We start from the raw sequence: 15,424 nt of genomic DNA, 5'->3' as shown, positions 1-15,424 counted from the left end.
CCAGCGATGGAGAGAGAGAGGTCTTCCGTTTAGGGCTCCCGTGTTTGACGGTCGCTCAGTATCAGCTTCTGTTGATACAGACCGTCTTGCTGTCTTTGCTCTCAGGAGATTTTATAGTTGGAACGGTTAGGTACTGTACTGTTGCAAACTTATACGATTCTGGACTTCACTTCCGGGTAGGGAGTCGTCGTTGAGACCGCAGCGTTCAGTGAGTGAGAGCACTTCTTCTCTTTCTACTCACTTAGAGACGTTATCTGAATTCCGTCCTTGTGGCTGAGAGTTCGCGTTTCTTGTCTGTAGAACACAGAGAGGAGAAGACAGTATTAGAATCTACTAGTCATAGGAACGTTTCTGTCGTCCTAGTGTTTGAAAGAATTTATTTTGTGGCTGGATTATTCCACGATCACAGACGTGTACGAGAACCATAACACCGCGCACTGGACGCGGTATATATGGCGATACTGCATATTGCTACGGCTTATTAGGACTACAAGGCCAAACAGCTGGGATCACGTAATATTTCTTTCCACTGAGGTTGCACATCACTGCAGATCATCGTTGGAAGTAGTGTCCTCTAGTCTTTGGTACGTAGATGATGTCAGTGATCTTGCGTTATTTATATTAAATCACGTAGCTTTAGAAAGGGGCACATTTAGGCCATAATCAGTAATATTACTTAGGAAATATAAACATTTGTAACATAAAGGGTGTTTTAACCTGCAGTAAATGTATAATCAGAAACAACATTTATCATTTAGTAGTTACTATTTCCCTTAGTCATTCATTTATGTTTAGGATTTAAATTATATGTTAAAGAGAAATAAGGAGGAAATACTATGAAAATTAAGAGATCCTCAGATCTGCATCAGGGGGTAGCCAGACAAAGCCAAATTTTTATTTTCGCATTTAGTATTTTCCGTTGCGCACATTCATTTCACACCCACCTGGAGTAGCATCTTGGACCGGCACTGTATATATGAAGTTCCACGCTGATGATGGAGGGTAGAACCATGTACTTCTGTTATATTTTCCTTCAGTATCTGTAATATTTGAGATAATAGTCATTTCTTTGTGGTGAGCAGTTTCTAACAATCACATCCATTATCAATACATGGCCTTCGACGAAAGTGTTGCCATACACATCGCACCAGTTTACAGGTGAGTAAACAAACACACATTATTCCTCACCATTATATATACACTCCTGGAAATTGAAATAAGAACACCGTGAATTCATTGTCCCAGGAAGGGGAAACTTTTTGACACATTCCTGGGGTCAGATACATCACATGATCACACTGACAGAACCACAGCCACATAGACACAGGCAACAGACCATGCACAATGTCGGCACTAGTACAGTGTATATCCACCTTTCGCAGCAATGCAGGCTGCTATTCTCCCATGGAGACGATCGTAGAGATGCTGGATCTAGTCCTGTGGAACGGCTTGCCATGCCATTTCCACCTGGCGCCTCCGTTGGACCAGGGTTCGTGCTGGACGTGCAGACCGCGTGAGACGACGCTTCATCCAGTCCCAAACATGCTCAATGGGGGACAGATCCGGAGATCTTGCTCGCCAGGGTAGTTGACTTACACCTTCTAGAGCACGTTGGGTGGCACGGGATACATGCGGACGTGCATTGTCCTGTTGGAACAGCAAGTTCCCTTGCCGGTCTTGGAATGGTAGAACGATGGGTTCGATGACGGTTTGGATGTACCGTGCACTATTCAGTGTCCCCTCGACGATCACCAGAGGTGTACGGCCAGTGTAGGAGATCGCTCCCCACACCATGATGCCGGGTGTTGGCCCTGTGTGCCTCGGTCGTATGCAGTCCTGATTGTGGCGCTCACCAGCACGGCGCCAAACACGCATACGACCATCATTGGCACCAAGGCAGAAGCGACTCTCATCGCTGAAGACGACACGTCTCCATTCGCCCCTCCATTCACGCCTGTCGCGACACCACTGGAGGCGGGCTGCACGATGTTGGGGCGTGAGCGGAAGACGGCCTAACGGTGTAGCCCAGCTTCATGGAGACGGTTGCGAATGGTCCTCGCCGATACCCCAGGAGCAACAGTGTCCCTAATTTGCTGGGAAGTGGCGGTGCGGTCCCCTACGGCACTGCGTAGGATCCTACGGTCTTGGCGTGCATCCGTGCGTCTTTGCGGTCCGGTCCCAGGTCGACGGGCACGTGCACCTTCCGCCGACCACTGGCGACAACATCGATGTACTGTGGAGACCTCACGCCCCACGTGTTGAGCAATTCGGCGGTACGTCCACCCGGCCTCCCGCATGCCCACTATACGCCCTCGCTCAAAGTCCGTCAACTGCACATACGGTTCACGTCCACGCTGTCGCGGCATGCTACCAGTGTTAAAGACTGCGATGGAGCTCCGTATGCCACGGCAAACTGGCTGACACTAACGGAGGCGGTGCACAGATGCTGCGCAGCTAACGCCATTCGACGGCCAACACCGCGGTTCCTGGTGTGTCCGCTGTGCCGTGCGTGTGATCATTGCTTGTACAGCCCTCTCGCAGTGTCCGGAGCAAGTATGGTGGGTCTGACACACCGGTGTCAATGTGTTCTTTTTTCCATTTCCAGGAGTATATATATATATATATATATATATATATATATATATATATATATATATATATATATATTATGTATGAGCATACAATATGAAGGAAATCAATTTGTTTGCTACACATCTATTTATTTATACTTCAAATAAATAATTCGAGATTATTGCCTCTGTGCGTGCTGTCGTTAAGGTAAAGGAACTGCTTTGAAAATTTGAGGATTTTAGTTAGAAATTATTTTGTAAGAATATTATTTGAAACTTGATGTAAACACTAACGAATGTTTGAACTTTAATTATTTTCGCAGTTGAGTATTAGCACCAAAGAACATCTCTGTCTCGTAATATTCGGTGCTATTTTCTTTATTTAATTTTTATTTGCTGGCTCTCTTTAGGGAGAAAAATTCGTCTGTCGTTCCCCTCTATTATGGCGGTAATTACAGTTCTTTCTTCAAAGTGTGAATTTAACACAACTTTCCTTCACTTGATATCCGTATATAGAAGCAGCCGACGACTGTGAACGAGTGACAAAAAATTTTAATCCACAGTCAAACAACCTACACGCCACTACCACATTATGTCGCACTGTTTAAACAATTGGAGCAAAATGAAGCATCTTAACATGTTGGTTGATTGTAACCCACAATTTCCTCCTACTTTAAAAGGTCAGTCGGCACAAAAAATAAACGTAACTAACAGTAAATACTTGACACACATAAATAAACGGTTCCAGTTAATTATTAATGGACCTTCGAGTTAAAATCTTGGCAATGATTAGGCGAAATAAACACTGTAGACTAATCAGTTATTCATCTGTGCCAGCGAAACACTAGTCGCCCGTAGTAGAGTTCACATTACTCAAAACGAAAATAAATTACCTTTTCGCAACAATAACGCACAGTGCTATTCTCTCAGTCAGTGCGTATGTACGCAACACTCCGAGTTTAACACTCGATTCTATCAGAGGGTACCAAATTCCTGTACCAGACAAGTAAGGCAACACTCAAGCATAGATGAGCGAGATGAGTATGTGATCCCCATCTACAATCGCGACTCAGTAACAGGAGTATGGTCTGCGTACAGTCTGCACCATAGAACTCTTGCTTCCAAATAAAACATTTTACCATCTCCTCACTATGATATAGCTAGATATCTCTCGTTACTTAACCATTCACTACGTCAACCATTTACTAAGAATTCAGAAGCAGACACTTGCAGTAATTACCCTTTGACTATTTCGAGAATCCCCCCTCCCAAAAAAAAAATCTAGTTCACCCCGCATTGCAAGTGCTACGGTTCTGCTGCAGTTAGCACCAACGTAGCTGGCAATGACTATTCACATCTGCACATAAAACTGGGTTCAGCAACGCTCTCCTACGTTCACTGCACTTCAACAATAGTTCAACAACGGATGACATAATCTCACGCGAAACCATTTATGACCTATTTACTAAACAAATGTTTAGCAATACCATTACTTATAACAATTAATTCAATTTTTAAATGGCCTCAACTCTTCTTCTCGTGGTCGACTGCTATCAAAGTACACTTTGCCGCTCGAACCGCTCACGCCGTCTACGCATTGCAAACAGAATATGTGCCGCTCAAACCTGAAAGTCCGTCAAGCATCGGTAGTAGTCACAGACATACATCAATAGACTGGAAAATCCGAGTGCAATATCGGTGGTGTCACCGAAGCGAGCACTTAAGTATGGAAATATGGCGCTTAGCACAAAGGACGTGTAAACAGCTGTTTATTCACCAATAAAACAGTCGTAAGAAATGGGAATAAACTGATACAACTGCTTTACCTTCAAAGTTTAGAAACCGTTGTCCAAACATGCGTCGTGTTTGGCAGTAATTTTTCGTACAGCAGACAAAGGAACATGTCTCAAATCAAGCATAACCAGAAACTTCTTACATGTTGTTGCTTTCGTATTACATATAAGCACAGATATTTGCATTACATTCTGCCTTATACTAAATACCAACATTATTGAAATATTTTTGTGTATTTTAAGGGTTTTATAATCTAGTATTAACCGATTTAGCTCAATAATATGTTTTTAACAAGTTTTGATCAACTTTGGCTGTTGTTCGAATGGTATGCTCGTCGTAAAAGTGCTCCTGCAAGAAGAACATGTTATTTATCGTTGATAATGAGTGTCTTTATTCATTTGAGTGTTCTTACTAAAAAAAATTGTATGCTTTAAACGTGTATGTATGTGTCTTGATGTACTTCTTGTAACACGATTCTGCACAGTATGTATTTAACAGAAAAAGTACACAAATATTTGCTCAGCCGCCGTATTTCTTTAGAACTCGTAAAGCTTATGCCGCCATTTTATCTCAGAAACTCTCGTTAGCAAAATACACAAGCTCCCTGATGCTGCCATCTTACTTCACCAGATGTCAGGTTTCAGTGAAAGCTACGTCTTTTCCAGTCTAACAATGCATGTCTCTGGTATTGGCACTCTACATCATATACCTCGAAAGGACACATTTAAGTAACATATAACGATATCAAACACACATGTAACACATCTCAGTTACAATCCGGCCACTGCACCAATATGTTTGGATGTAAAAGACTACCGTGATGACACTTCAAATAAAAATAATACAATTTCCTTTTGACACTTCACATGCTCTTGGGTAAATTACTTTTTCGAATGTTTGGAAGAACACAAGGAAACTGCACTATTCCATTAGTTTTCGAGATTGCAGCCGGACGACGTTAGCGTTATGCCACGGTATTTCGACTGACTACCATTCAGCCGCCCTCAGGTGAGTTTATGCTAGAGATACCTAGTGTAGATCAGTGAATTAGGTCAATGTTGGCACGATGGTTTTCAGTACATAAACCGACGTCTATCGTATTAAGCACCCTCTGTCTAATACTACTCCAGCTATGGCCCGCAGACGCATGAGTAACAGTGATACTGTATGCACGCCTCTGTGGAACTGAGGGCTTGCATAGTCCAAATTCAGTTGTAAAAATAATAAAATTAATTACAGCTAGACGTCAACTCAGCAGTAGATGGCTGCATCGTCGCAGCTGAAACACTGTCGCTTCATCCGGGTGCAATCGCGATACGTCAGGGAAAACTCTCTTCACAGGGAAGATTTCAAGAATGTAATTGAACGATAGTTATTGAAGTCTCTCTTCACGCCTAACAAATAAAATTAATTAACAATGGCTTTCACTGGAAGTCATGGATTACTAATGTGGAGAAATGAGAGGTTAAAGTGAGTAATGGTAGCAATGGGAAGAAATAAAGAAATGAGATTAGGGTTAATTAACGTATCGAAGTAAAGACAGAGTAGTCGGATTGTAGAAGGATGGCGAAAGAAACAAGCTATCCTATGTCAAAGAACCATCCCGATATTCATGTTAAGCGATTCTGAGAAATCAGTGAAAACCTAGATCTTGATGGTGGGTCAGGATTCGATCCGCTGTCCTCACGGGTGCGTGTCCAGCGTCTTACCACTGCATCATCTTTCTCGGTGTGCGGGAATCGGGAATCGATATCGAGGTTAGTAGCCGTCGACTACCATGAGAGTAGAAACTGAAGGGGTTCATAACGTCGTTGAAGGAACTGCCCTGCTCTGTCTCTGGAGGAATTTCAGGAAACCGAAAAGGAAACTCAAAAAGGTCTTTTCAAATTTGGGACCCTTGACATAACAACTGCCCCCTGTCACTTTGTGAGCGTCTCCCGAATAGTTAGTAATTTCTTCTTCTTCTTCTTTTTTTGGTATTATGAAAAAACTCAGTATTAATTTGGAATTGCTAAATACTGTAAGTTCGTATCAGCTGAATGGATGAAAGTACTACTATTAATACTTGAAACAGCACATTACTGCCTCCGCTCCTCCTCGAAAAAAATATTCACAAAGCCGCTGATGTTCAGTAATGTATTACATGACATGAATTATCTCATTATAGGTTTTGGTCCCTTAATACTGTTTCCTTCATTTTCCATAGGTCATATGAACGATTTTGCAGTTGGCTGTGGTGTGGAGTGAATTAGGTAAATGTGTATGCATGACTAATTTTAAATGGAAGGCTATTCGCATTTGAATAAGTTTTAGGACTGGATCAACAATTGAACTCGTGTGACTTCCTTTGTGATTTCTTTCCAGTCACTTGAATTTTCTCTCCATCTAACAATTTCAAATATTAAAAAAAGTTTTGCATTTTCTTTATCAAGTATTTTTCTTACCTATTAGTTCTAAAGCCATCAGTTTCTTAAAACTTAAAATATTTCTAAGAGACAACGATGATCTACGTAGTCGAACACCTTGAACAGATTCCAAAATATAAAATTGTCGATATTTTACAATTCAGTTATTGAAATATCTTGTGCATGAATGGATAAATAGAATTCTCAGTCGAGGAACCCTTGTGGAATCCGAACTGTGCTCTGATAATTGACTGTTGCTAAATAAATCTGAGACCAGTCTTGAGTACATCATTCTTTCGTAAATTAGGAAAAAATTGTCAACTGCGAAGTTTGACAATAATTATTGACGTCTTTCTTATGATAATTCTTATAATGAGAATTAACAGTGACATATTTTAATCTGTCCAGAAAACTGTGGTGGAACACAAGTATCATTAAGAACATTACTCATTAAGCTACAATAACACTTCAGAATTTTCTTTGATATATCATCACCATTGCATAAGCTCTTTTTGAAAACTTTCTTATTTCAATTACGGCTATTGGTGCTGCCATTAAAGTTTTGTGGAATGACGTTTCTAGTATTTCTATTGTTACCTTAACTACTCAATAGTATTTTTGCTGCTGCATTTACAAATGAGTGTTAACAAATATTCGCAATTTGTGAGGTATCTCCTGCAACATTTACATCGGTTAAATTGTGACAGTATCTTCTGTACTGACTAGTTGTCAATATTTCTGTCTTTTTCACATCTCTGGACATTTAATGAATATATTTAAAATATTACAGTACTTTAACTTTTTGAAGAATAGAAGTAACATCGGATGTTACTCGTTCCGACCTTTGTACAAATTTCACTTTCCTTCTTACGTGATATTTTAATCCCTTTAGTTATCCATGGTTTAACTGCTTTTTAATGAACTTTCTGGATAAAGTATTAGCAAACATAATTTGAAATATTGACACATATTAACAATGTAAAGCACTTAAATTCACATTAAACTAAAAAGACTCCAACGGTACCAACCGGCCGCCGCGTCAACCTCCGCCAATAGCAGTCTCTGGATATGGGGATGGAGGGGCATGTGGTCAGCTCACTGGTCTCCCAGCCATTAGTTTTCATGATCGCAGCCACTGTAGGTAGCCCGACAACTGGCATCACAAGAATTGAGTGCAATCCCTTCTGCCAACAGCGCTCGGTAGGACCGGAGGGTTACCGATCCATGTTCTAGCTACGCCCGACGGCGCTTAACTTCGCTGCTCTAATGGGAAATGGGGTTACCACCGTGGTAAGACTGTTAGCCAGGTACATATTAGCTTCTTTCCTATTTGTACTACAAATGTCCTATAAATGAATATGCCTCAAACATGAGAGGCTTCATTAGTTGCGCATCACAATCAGATACTCCATTGACATTTGAATACCCATTAATTATTTTAGTGAGGTTGCCATCTACAAAAATGCTAGGAGCCGTTCTATCTTGTTGTACACGAGTTGGAAAACTGACTACTGAAGTAAGTTTAAAACAGCAAATTTGTGATTCCAGCTTATTACACCTGTCTCAGTCTCTTCTGAAATGTACAGGGAAATTTATGCTCACTGCTAATTGTATCCTACTGCCTGATAGGTAACTCAATAATGAATACAGTTTTCCCGTAAGAAGCTGAAGGGCTTTTTGCTCTGACATACGCAAAAAAGCTTTTTCAGACGTTTTACTTTCGTTCCAACTTTTATGTATGTTGAAGCTCCTACTTTTTCCATGTTAACAGAAAAATCATGGTAGCCTATAATACCTTCTGTTTCCAAATGGTTACACGATTTTCACACAGGCCCAGAGAATCTCTTTCTTCAGAATTTTCCATACCTTCTAAACATACAGAGATCTTATCTACCATGTTTTTCAACTACTTAATTAATTTTCTGGAACTTGTTATTTTAATGTGCAGTTCAATTCTAATTTCTTTCAAGACACTTTGTCTATAAAGTGACTAACCGAGAAAATGTGCTCATAAAATTACAGTAATCACAGAGATTTTATCTTGTGTGCTTGTGGGTCCCCTTCCTGATTGTGCTGGATGCTAAGTTAATCGGTTCTTCCCCTCCTTTTATTATGTAGCCTATGGTCTGTCTATCCCCATCTCTTAATTACTGAAAACGGTACAGCACAGATCAGACTTAGTTTCAGTTAAAATCAATCCGACCAACTCTGTGTTTACATGGCTGACAGCGATGTTAATCCGGGACTGGGGATGCCTGTGCAGAACCACCACAAACCCTTCACGTGTGACACTGGTTCTATTTCATTCACGTTACCTTTAATGCTATAGGTAGCATAGTATGCTGTTTCTCTCTCTTCCTACCATGCGGTCCCGCCACATAAATATGGCATCTGCCTATATTCATTGTGGACGTGGAATTACAACTCATAGCCTATCTGATGAAAAGTATAGCACACATGGCTGAAAATTACCTACAAGTTCATGGTGCCCTCCATTGGTAATGCTGGAAATCAATATGGTGTTAGCCCACACTTAACCTTGATGAGGGCTTCCACTCTCGCAAGCATCCGTTCAATCAGGTGCTGGAAGGTTTCTTAAGGAATGGTAGCCCATTCTTCACGGAGTGCTGCACTGACGATAGGTATCGAGGTCGGTTGGTGAGGCGTGGCATGAAGTCGGCGTTCCTAAACATCACAAAGGTGTTCTATAGGATTGAGGTCAGGACTCTGTGCAGGCCAGTCCATTACAGGGATTTTATTGTAGTGTAACCACTCCACCACAGGCCGTGCATTATGAACAGGTATTCGATCGTGCTGAAAGGTGCAATCGCCATCCCCTAATTGCTCTTCACCAGTGGGAAGCAAGAAGGTGCTTGAAAACATAAATGTAAACTTATAGTGCGATAGTGCCACGAAAAGCAACAAGGCGTGCAAAACCCATCAGTGATAAAGCACTACCAGACCGTAACACCACAGCCTCCAAAAATGGCTCTAAGCACTGTGGGACTTAACATTTGAGGTCATCAGTCCCCTACACTTAGAATTACTTAAACCTAACTAACCTAACGACATCACACACATACATGCCCTAGGCAGGATTCGAACCTGTGACCGTAGCCGCAGCTTGATTGCGGACTGATGCGCCTAGAACCGCTCGTTCACAGTGGCCGGCCGACCGCCTCCGAATTTTACTGCTGGCACTACACACGCTGGCATATGAAGTTCACCGGGAATTCGCTATAGCCACACGCTGCCATCGTATCGCCACATTGTGAACCGTGATTCGTCACGCCACACAATGTTTTACCACTGCTCAGTATTCGAATGTTTACGCCCCTTACACCAAGCTAGGCGTCGTTTGTCATTTACCGGCGTGATTTGTTGCTTATGAGCAGCCGCTCGTCCATGAAATCCAAGTTTTCGGACCTCCCGCCTAACTGTGATAGTACTTACAGTGGATTCTGATGCAATTTGGAATTCCAGTGTTATGGTCTGGATAGACAATGAAATGAAATAATCGTATGGCGTTGTTGACCTGGAGGTTCCATTCAGGTTCGACCGCCAAGTGCGATTGTTATTTCATTCAGGGCCGCATCGAGCGACTTGCGGCCGAAGATGAGGATGACATGATGATGAGGACAACACTTCACCCAGTCCACGAGCGGAGAAAATCCCCAACCCGGCAGGGAATCGAACCCGTGCCCAGTGCATGGGAGTCAAGCACGTAGTAACCTAGCTAAGCAGGCGGACGTCTGGATAGGTGTCTGCCTATTACACATTACGACCCCCTTCAACTGTTGGCGGTCTCTGTCAGTCAACAGACGAGGTCGGCCGGGAAGCTTTTGTGCTGTACGTGTCCCTTCACGTTTCCACTTCACTATCACACTGGAAACAGTGGACCAAGCGATGTTTAGGAGGGTGGATATCTCGCGTACAGACGTATGACACAAGTGACACCCAATCACACGACCACATTCGAAGTCCGTGTGTTCCGCGGAGCACCCCATTCTGCTCCCTCACGATTTATAATGTCTACTGAGGTCGCTGATACGGAGTATCTGACAGTATGTGGCCGCACAATGCACCTATTACGAAAATCGTAAGTTTTTGGGGGTTGTCCGGATTATTTTGATCACGTAGTGTAGATGGAAGGTGATGGCACTTGGAGTGAAGGGCGTATAAATCGTCTTGGAGGACTGTAAAAGAAAGCAGTCGTTGTTGCAATGCGGAAACGGAGCAATTAATCTGGCTTCCAGAAGGGCATGATCAATGGCTACCAGACCAAAGGTGGAAGCATTTCCGAAACGGATAAGTTTGTAAACAGTTTGTGTGATTCTGTGGTTCAACTGTACCAAGCATCGCAAAATGCGCTATTTCAACAGGAGCCGAAGCAACTGTGATTCACGACGGGCCATTGTGACAGGGGTGAACACAGCTGTGGAGATGTGAACAGGAGAATAGAGGTGGTACTGTGGAGCAACTGATCGCTCAAGTGAACTTAGAGGCTACCAGCAGTGGCTCTTCAACGATCGTTCAGGGAACGTTTTGTAGATGGTCATCTGCAGGAGGCGCCTGGGTCATGCGCCTTTGCTGACTGCAGTTGTAGTTTGGAATTTGATCATCAGTATCGCAACTGGACGTCCACTGAGTGGCGACAGGTGTCCATTTTAGACGGATCAAATTTTATGCTCCATCGGACAAATGGTCGATGTCGTGTACGGTATGAAACGTCTGAGAGAAAATACGGTGCACGAGTTATGGTCTGGAAAATGTTTTCGTGGCATTCTCTGGGTGATGTCGTCGGTCTGGGGGGCATACTGGATCAACATAAGTATACATGCTTTGAGGACCATATAAGCTGTTTGTTTTAAAGCACGATGACGTCTATTGGTAGGAGAACCAAAAACGTCGCATTGTACGTGCTTGGTTCGAAGATCACCAGAATCAGTTTACTGTACGCTCTTGCCATCAGATTTTCACAATTTAAACCCAATCGAGAATATGTGGGAACACGTCGGTCGGGCCATAGGTCGTAAACCGAGAAAGTAGGGCAGCTGGCCACGGCTCAGGACGGCTCCACACCCCTGTCTGTACTCTCCAGAATATCATCGACTCTCTTCGTGCACGTCTCACCGCAGTCCAGAAGGCAGAAATTTCTTACTCAATCTTTTGACAGGTGGTCACATTAATGTTACTTGACAGTGTATAAGCGCAGTTTTAATACTAGAGTATACAGGTGTGGCACTTGACAAACACACCGAGTGTGCAAAGGAGACTGCTTACAAAACTTTGGCACGGCCCATGAAATTCTCGTTTTCTGTCATCCGTTCTGGACTTCAAAATAATTTTGGCGTTCCCCAAAATCTGTATAAATACGACCTAAGAGCTCGCCACACTCGATACTGGGTGAGACATCGATAAACCACTCAAAATACACGTACCGGACAAGCAAAGAGTGAACATCGATGTCTGGCTTGCGCTAACTGATAGCGAATAGCGGATTTGACCGACTTTCGTAACTAGTTTTTACGGTTATAGCTATCGCATTGAGACGTCGATTTTGTTTTTCTTAAATATATACTGTACAATACTTAACTGTAGTAGAACTTCATTAAATAGTCTCGTGATAACAACGCCGTAAAATGCTTTCCCGCCATGAAGAAAGAGGACTCACTAGTTGTTTGCAAATATGTAACTTACACACTGTTCTGTGCAGCTGAATCACCTCAGAGCGTGCTCCGCTTTTTTGTAATCAGAGAATTAGTTCGTGAAGCTGTTCAGATTTTCACTATGTTTTCCATAATCTCAACCGTGGATACAGTTTTCGTTCACATCGGTAGTTCAGAAATGTTTGATAATCTGCACGGTTGTGTGCTGAATAGTTGCATCATCTTTACAAAATTAAAATTTAAAAGACAACGAAGTGTGTGGAATAAAATACATTAACAAAAAACAACGGCAACTTATCACAGAACTGTAACACTCAGCGGTCGTGTCACTACGAGGCAGTTTTAATGTGCAAGTAAGATCAGATTAAGCTGCATTCAGCGAATGTAATATTCAAATGTACTTAATCTTTTCTAAAGTTCACTTCATGAACAGCTTTTTGTCCTTACAAAACGATTACATTTCTTCGAATTGTGCCTGCGAAAACTGCAGAGCGATTCTCCGTTACTAAGCCTAATTTTGGTTACGAATGGCATTAGCCCCTGTTTTATTAACTGGGCAACGTGCTGTACCTACAGTTCCTAACAGAAATGCTAGCGCAGTTATTGGATAGATCCCTCTGATCATAAGGGATGTAAATACAACTTATTATACTACGGCATGTTAAGCACATTACGCACATACGATCACCCGGAACATTTCGAAATCGCTCGATCGTTTATTCTGGAGCCACAAAGCGGAATACATGCTCACCAGACTTTGATATGTAGGCAAAATTTAAAAAAAGAAACAAAAAAAACAGGTCCACAACAGAAAATCGACGACTCTACAATGACGTATGACTGCGGTCTGCGCTGTGATGAAACTCACCGTACAATATTGTCGGTCCGGAATCGCTTTACAGAATGTATCAGTGTTTGAGACCAGCGTTTCATGTGCTTGATATGACAGTGTAATGCAAAAACACTACCCTTATTTGAGGTATGTGTTTGTTTATTTTTGCTACTGTGGCACAGACGTAGTGCGAGGTGTTCTCCTCAAGGCGACACACTGGTTTGCGTTTCTGTTAATCTTGCAATTATTTTGTCAGATCCACGTATGTTATATACAGGGCTTCCCAACGTGTGGTCCGCGGACCCCTTAGGGCGTCCGCGGCGACCCTTCACCAAATCGTGTACAATAATCAGTAACATTATTGAATAAAAATGTGAAAATCAAATTCATCACTATTTTTTCGTGTGAAAAAAATGTGTACTTCAGGTTGTATTCCCAAGCAGCCTTTGCAGTTCCTAAGGCCTGGCCAGACAGAATCCGGCCTGCCGTTGCGACGAACGGCGCAGCGGGAGGCCGGGGCAGTCAGCGGCCAGGGACGCCACACAGGCAACGCCCGGCCGGCCGCAGCGACTCTTGATGCGTCAGCTGTTACACTGTGGAAACGGCCGAACCCCATTGTTAAGCTTGCATGCGTAGCGCGATTGTCTTGACGCTAGACGATTTGGAAGCTTCACGTGGGATACGTTATCTCTGTACGAGTCCATTCTCTTACTATTTTTAGTGCAGAAATGAGTAGCTCGCACCAGCGATACGAAATGGCACTAGGAAGAGGAGATGTTGGGTGCACGACATTAATAGCAAGAGAGAAAGTTTAGGAGAATACCATCGTCTGTGTGTTGATCTAGAGTCTGACGAAGATAGGTTCTTCAAATATTTTCGTATGTCGCGAGTATGTTTCGAGGAACTGCATCGCCTGATTAAAAGGTAGCTCCGAGAAGTGCGCAACGAACTGGAGAAAGCCAATTGATACAAGCCACAGACTAGCCATTTGTTTGAGGTAAGTTTTACCATTTGTGGCCTCTTTGTGCACCAAAAAGAAATCATATAAATTATTCCATTTCAGTTTTGCTGTATCATATGAAACGATCGGCGGAAGAAAGTGCTATCCCACAACGTAGTTACGAGTGGAGAGATACATGTATCTTCAGTATTTACGAATACAGCAAACAATAGTAACATCCAGTTCCGTATGTCCCGCTAGAGAGAACTTTCTACTTAATAGATTCTTTTGTTGCATTGTATTCATAACTTATCATTGAATTTAAACAAACATATCTTTGGTCGTTAACTCATCTATCCATTCTGTCGGCATAATTTATTTTAATCTTTTCCAGATACTTGACTACAGGCGACAATCACCAGACCATAGCTTCTTCTTTTCGGTTAGGGCGTTCAACAGTTTCAGAAATTGTGGAATAAGAGTGCCAGGCAATGTGCACGGTTCTACTGCCCAAGTATTTACCTATTCCTACAACAGAGATGTGGAAGAAAGCTGAAAAAGGATTTCTAGAACTTTGGGGGTTTCCGAACTGCCTTGGAAGCATAGACGGAAAGCTTATCAGGTTAAAATGCTCGACGAATAGTGGATGCCAGTTCCTCTGTTACAAACAATTCTTTGTTGGACGTTATGGACATCACAGTGACAACACTATTTCTGAGAAATCAGCTATCTATCAGGAGTATAGCGAGGGCAAAAGTATTATACCTCCAAATCAGGATCGCGTGTATCACACAAAAAGTTGTATTCTCTCACCTCCTCTGTAGCTCTTTCTGTGTCCATGATGCATGCACTACGGGCTGCAAGACAAAAACCGCCTCACGCAGCTGCTTCCAGTGTGACCACAGAGCGCTTGAGTGTGCCAACAGAGGCAAGCAGACGCTCCGGCTTGCGGCGAATCTGCAATCTGTGAGAACCCGGCGGCTGCCGGTGAGGCAGGCCGCATGCCGGTGCGTCAGAGTCGCACTCTGTGTGGCCGCCGCCATACAGTAACGAGCGATTCAACAGTGCGGCGTGCCGGCTGCGGTTCAAGGCCACAGGCCGGACGGCCGGCCAGGCCGCATTCTGTCTGGCCAGGCCTTTTAAGTGAGATCGCATACACGGTTTGTGTGTGTGATGGTCTTCAGTCCTCACACTGGTTTGATGCAGCTCTCCAT

The sequence above is a fragment of the Schistocerca gregaria genome, chromosome 3 (assembly GCF_023897955.1).
Source record: "Schistocerca gregaria isolate iqSchGreg1 chromosome 3, iqSchGreg1.2, whole genome shotgun sequence".
In the NCBI taxonomy this organism is placed as follows: domain Eukaryota; kingdom Metazoa; phylum Arthropoda; class Insecta; order Orthoptera; family Acrididae; genus Schistocerca; species Schistocerca gregaria.
The sequence above is the reverse complement of the archived record's forward strand: the minus strand, read 5'-3'. Positions refer to the sequence as shown.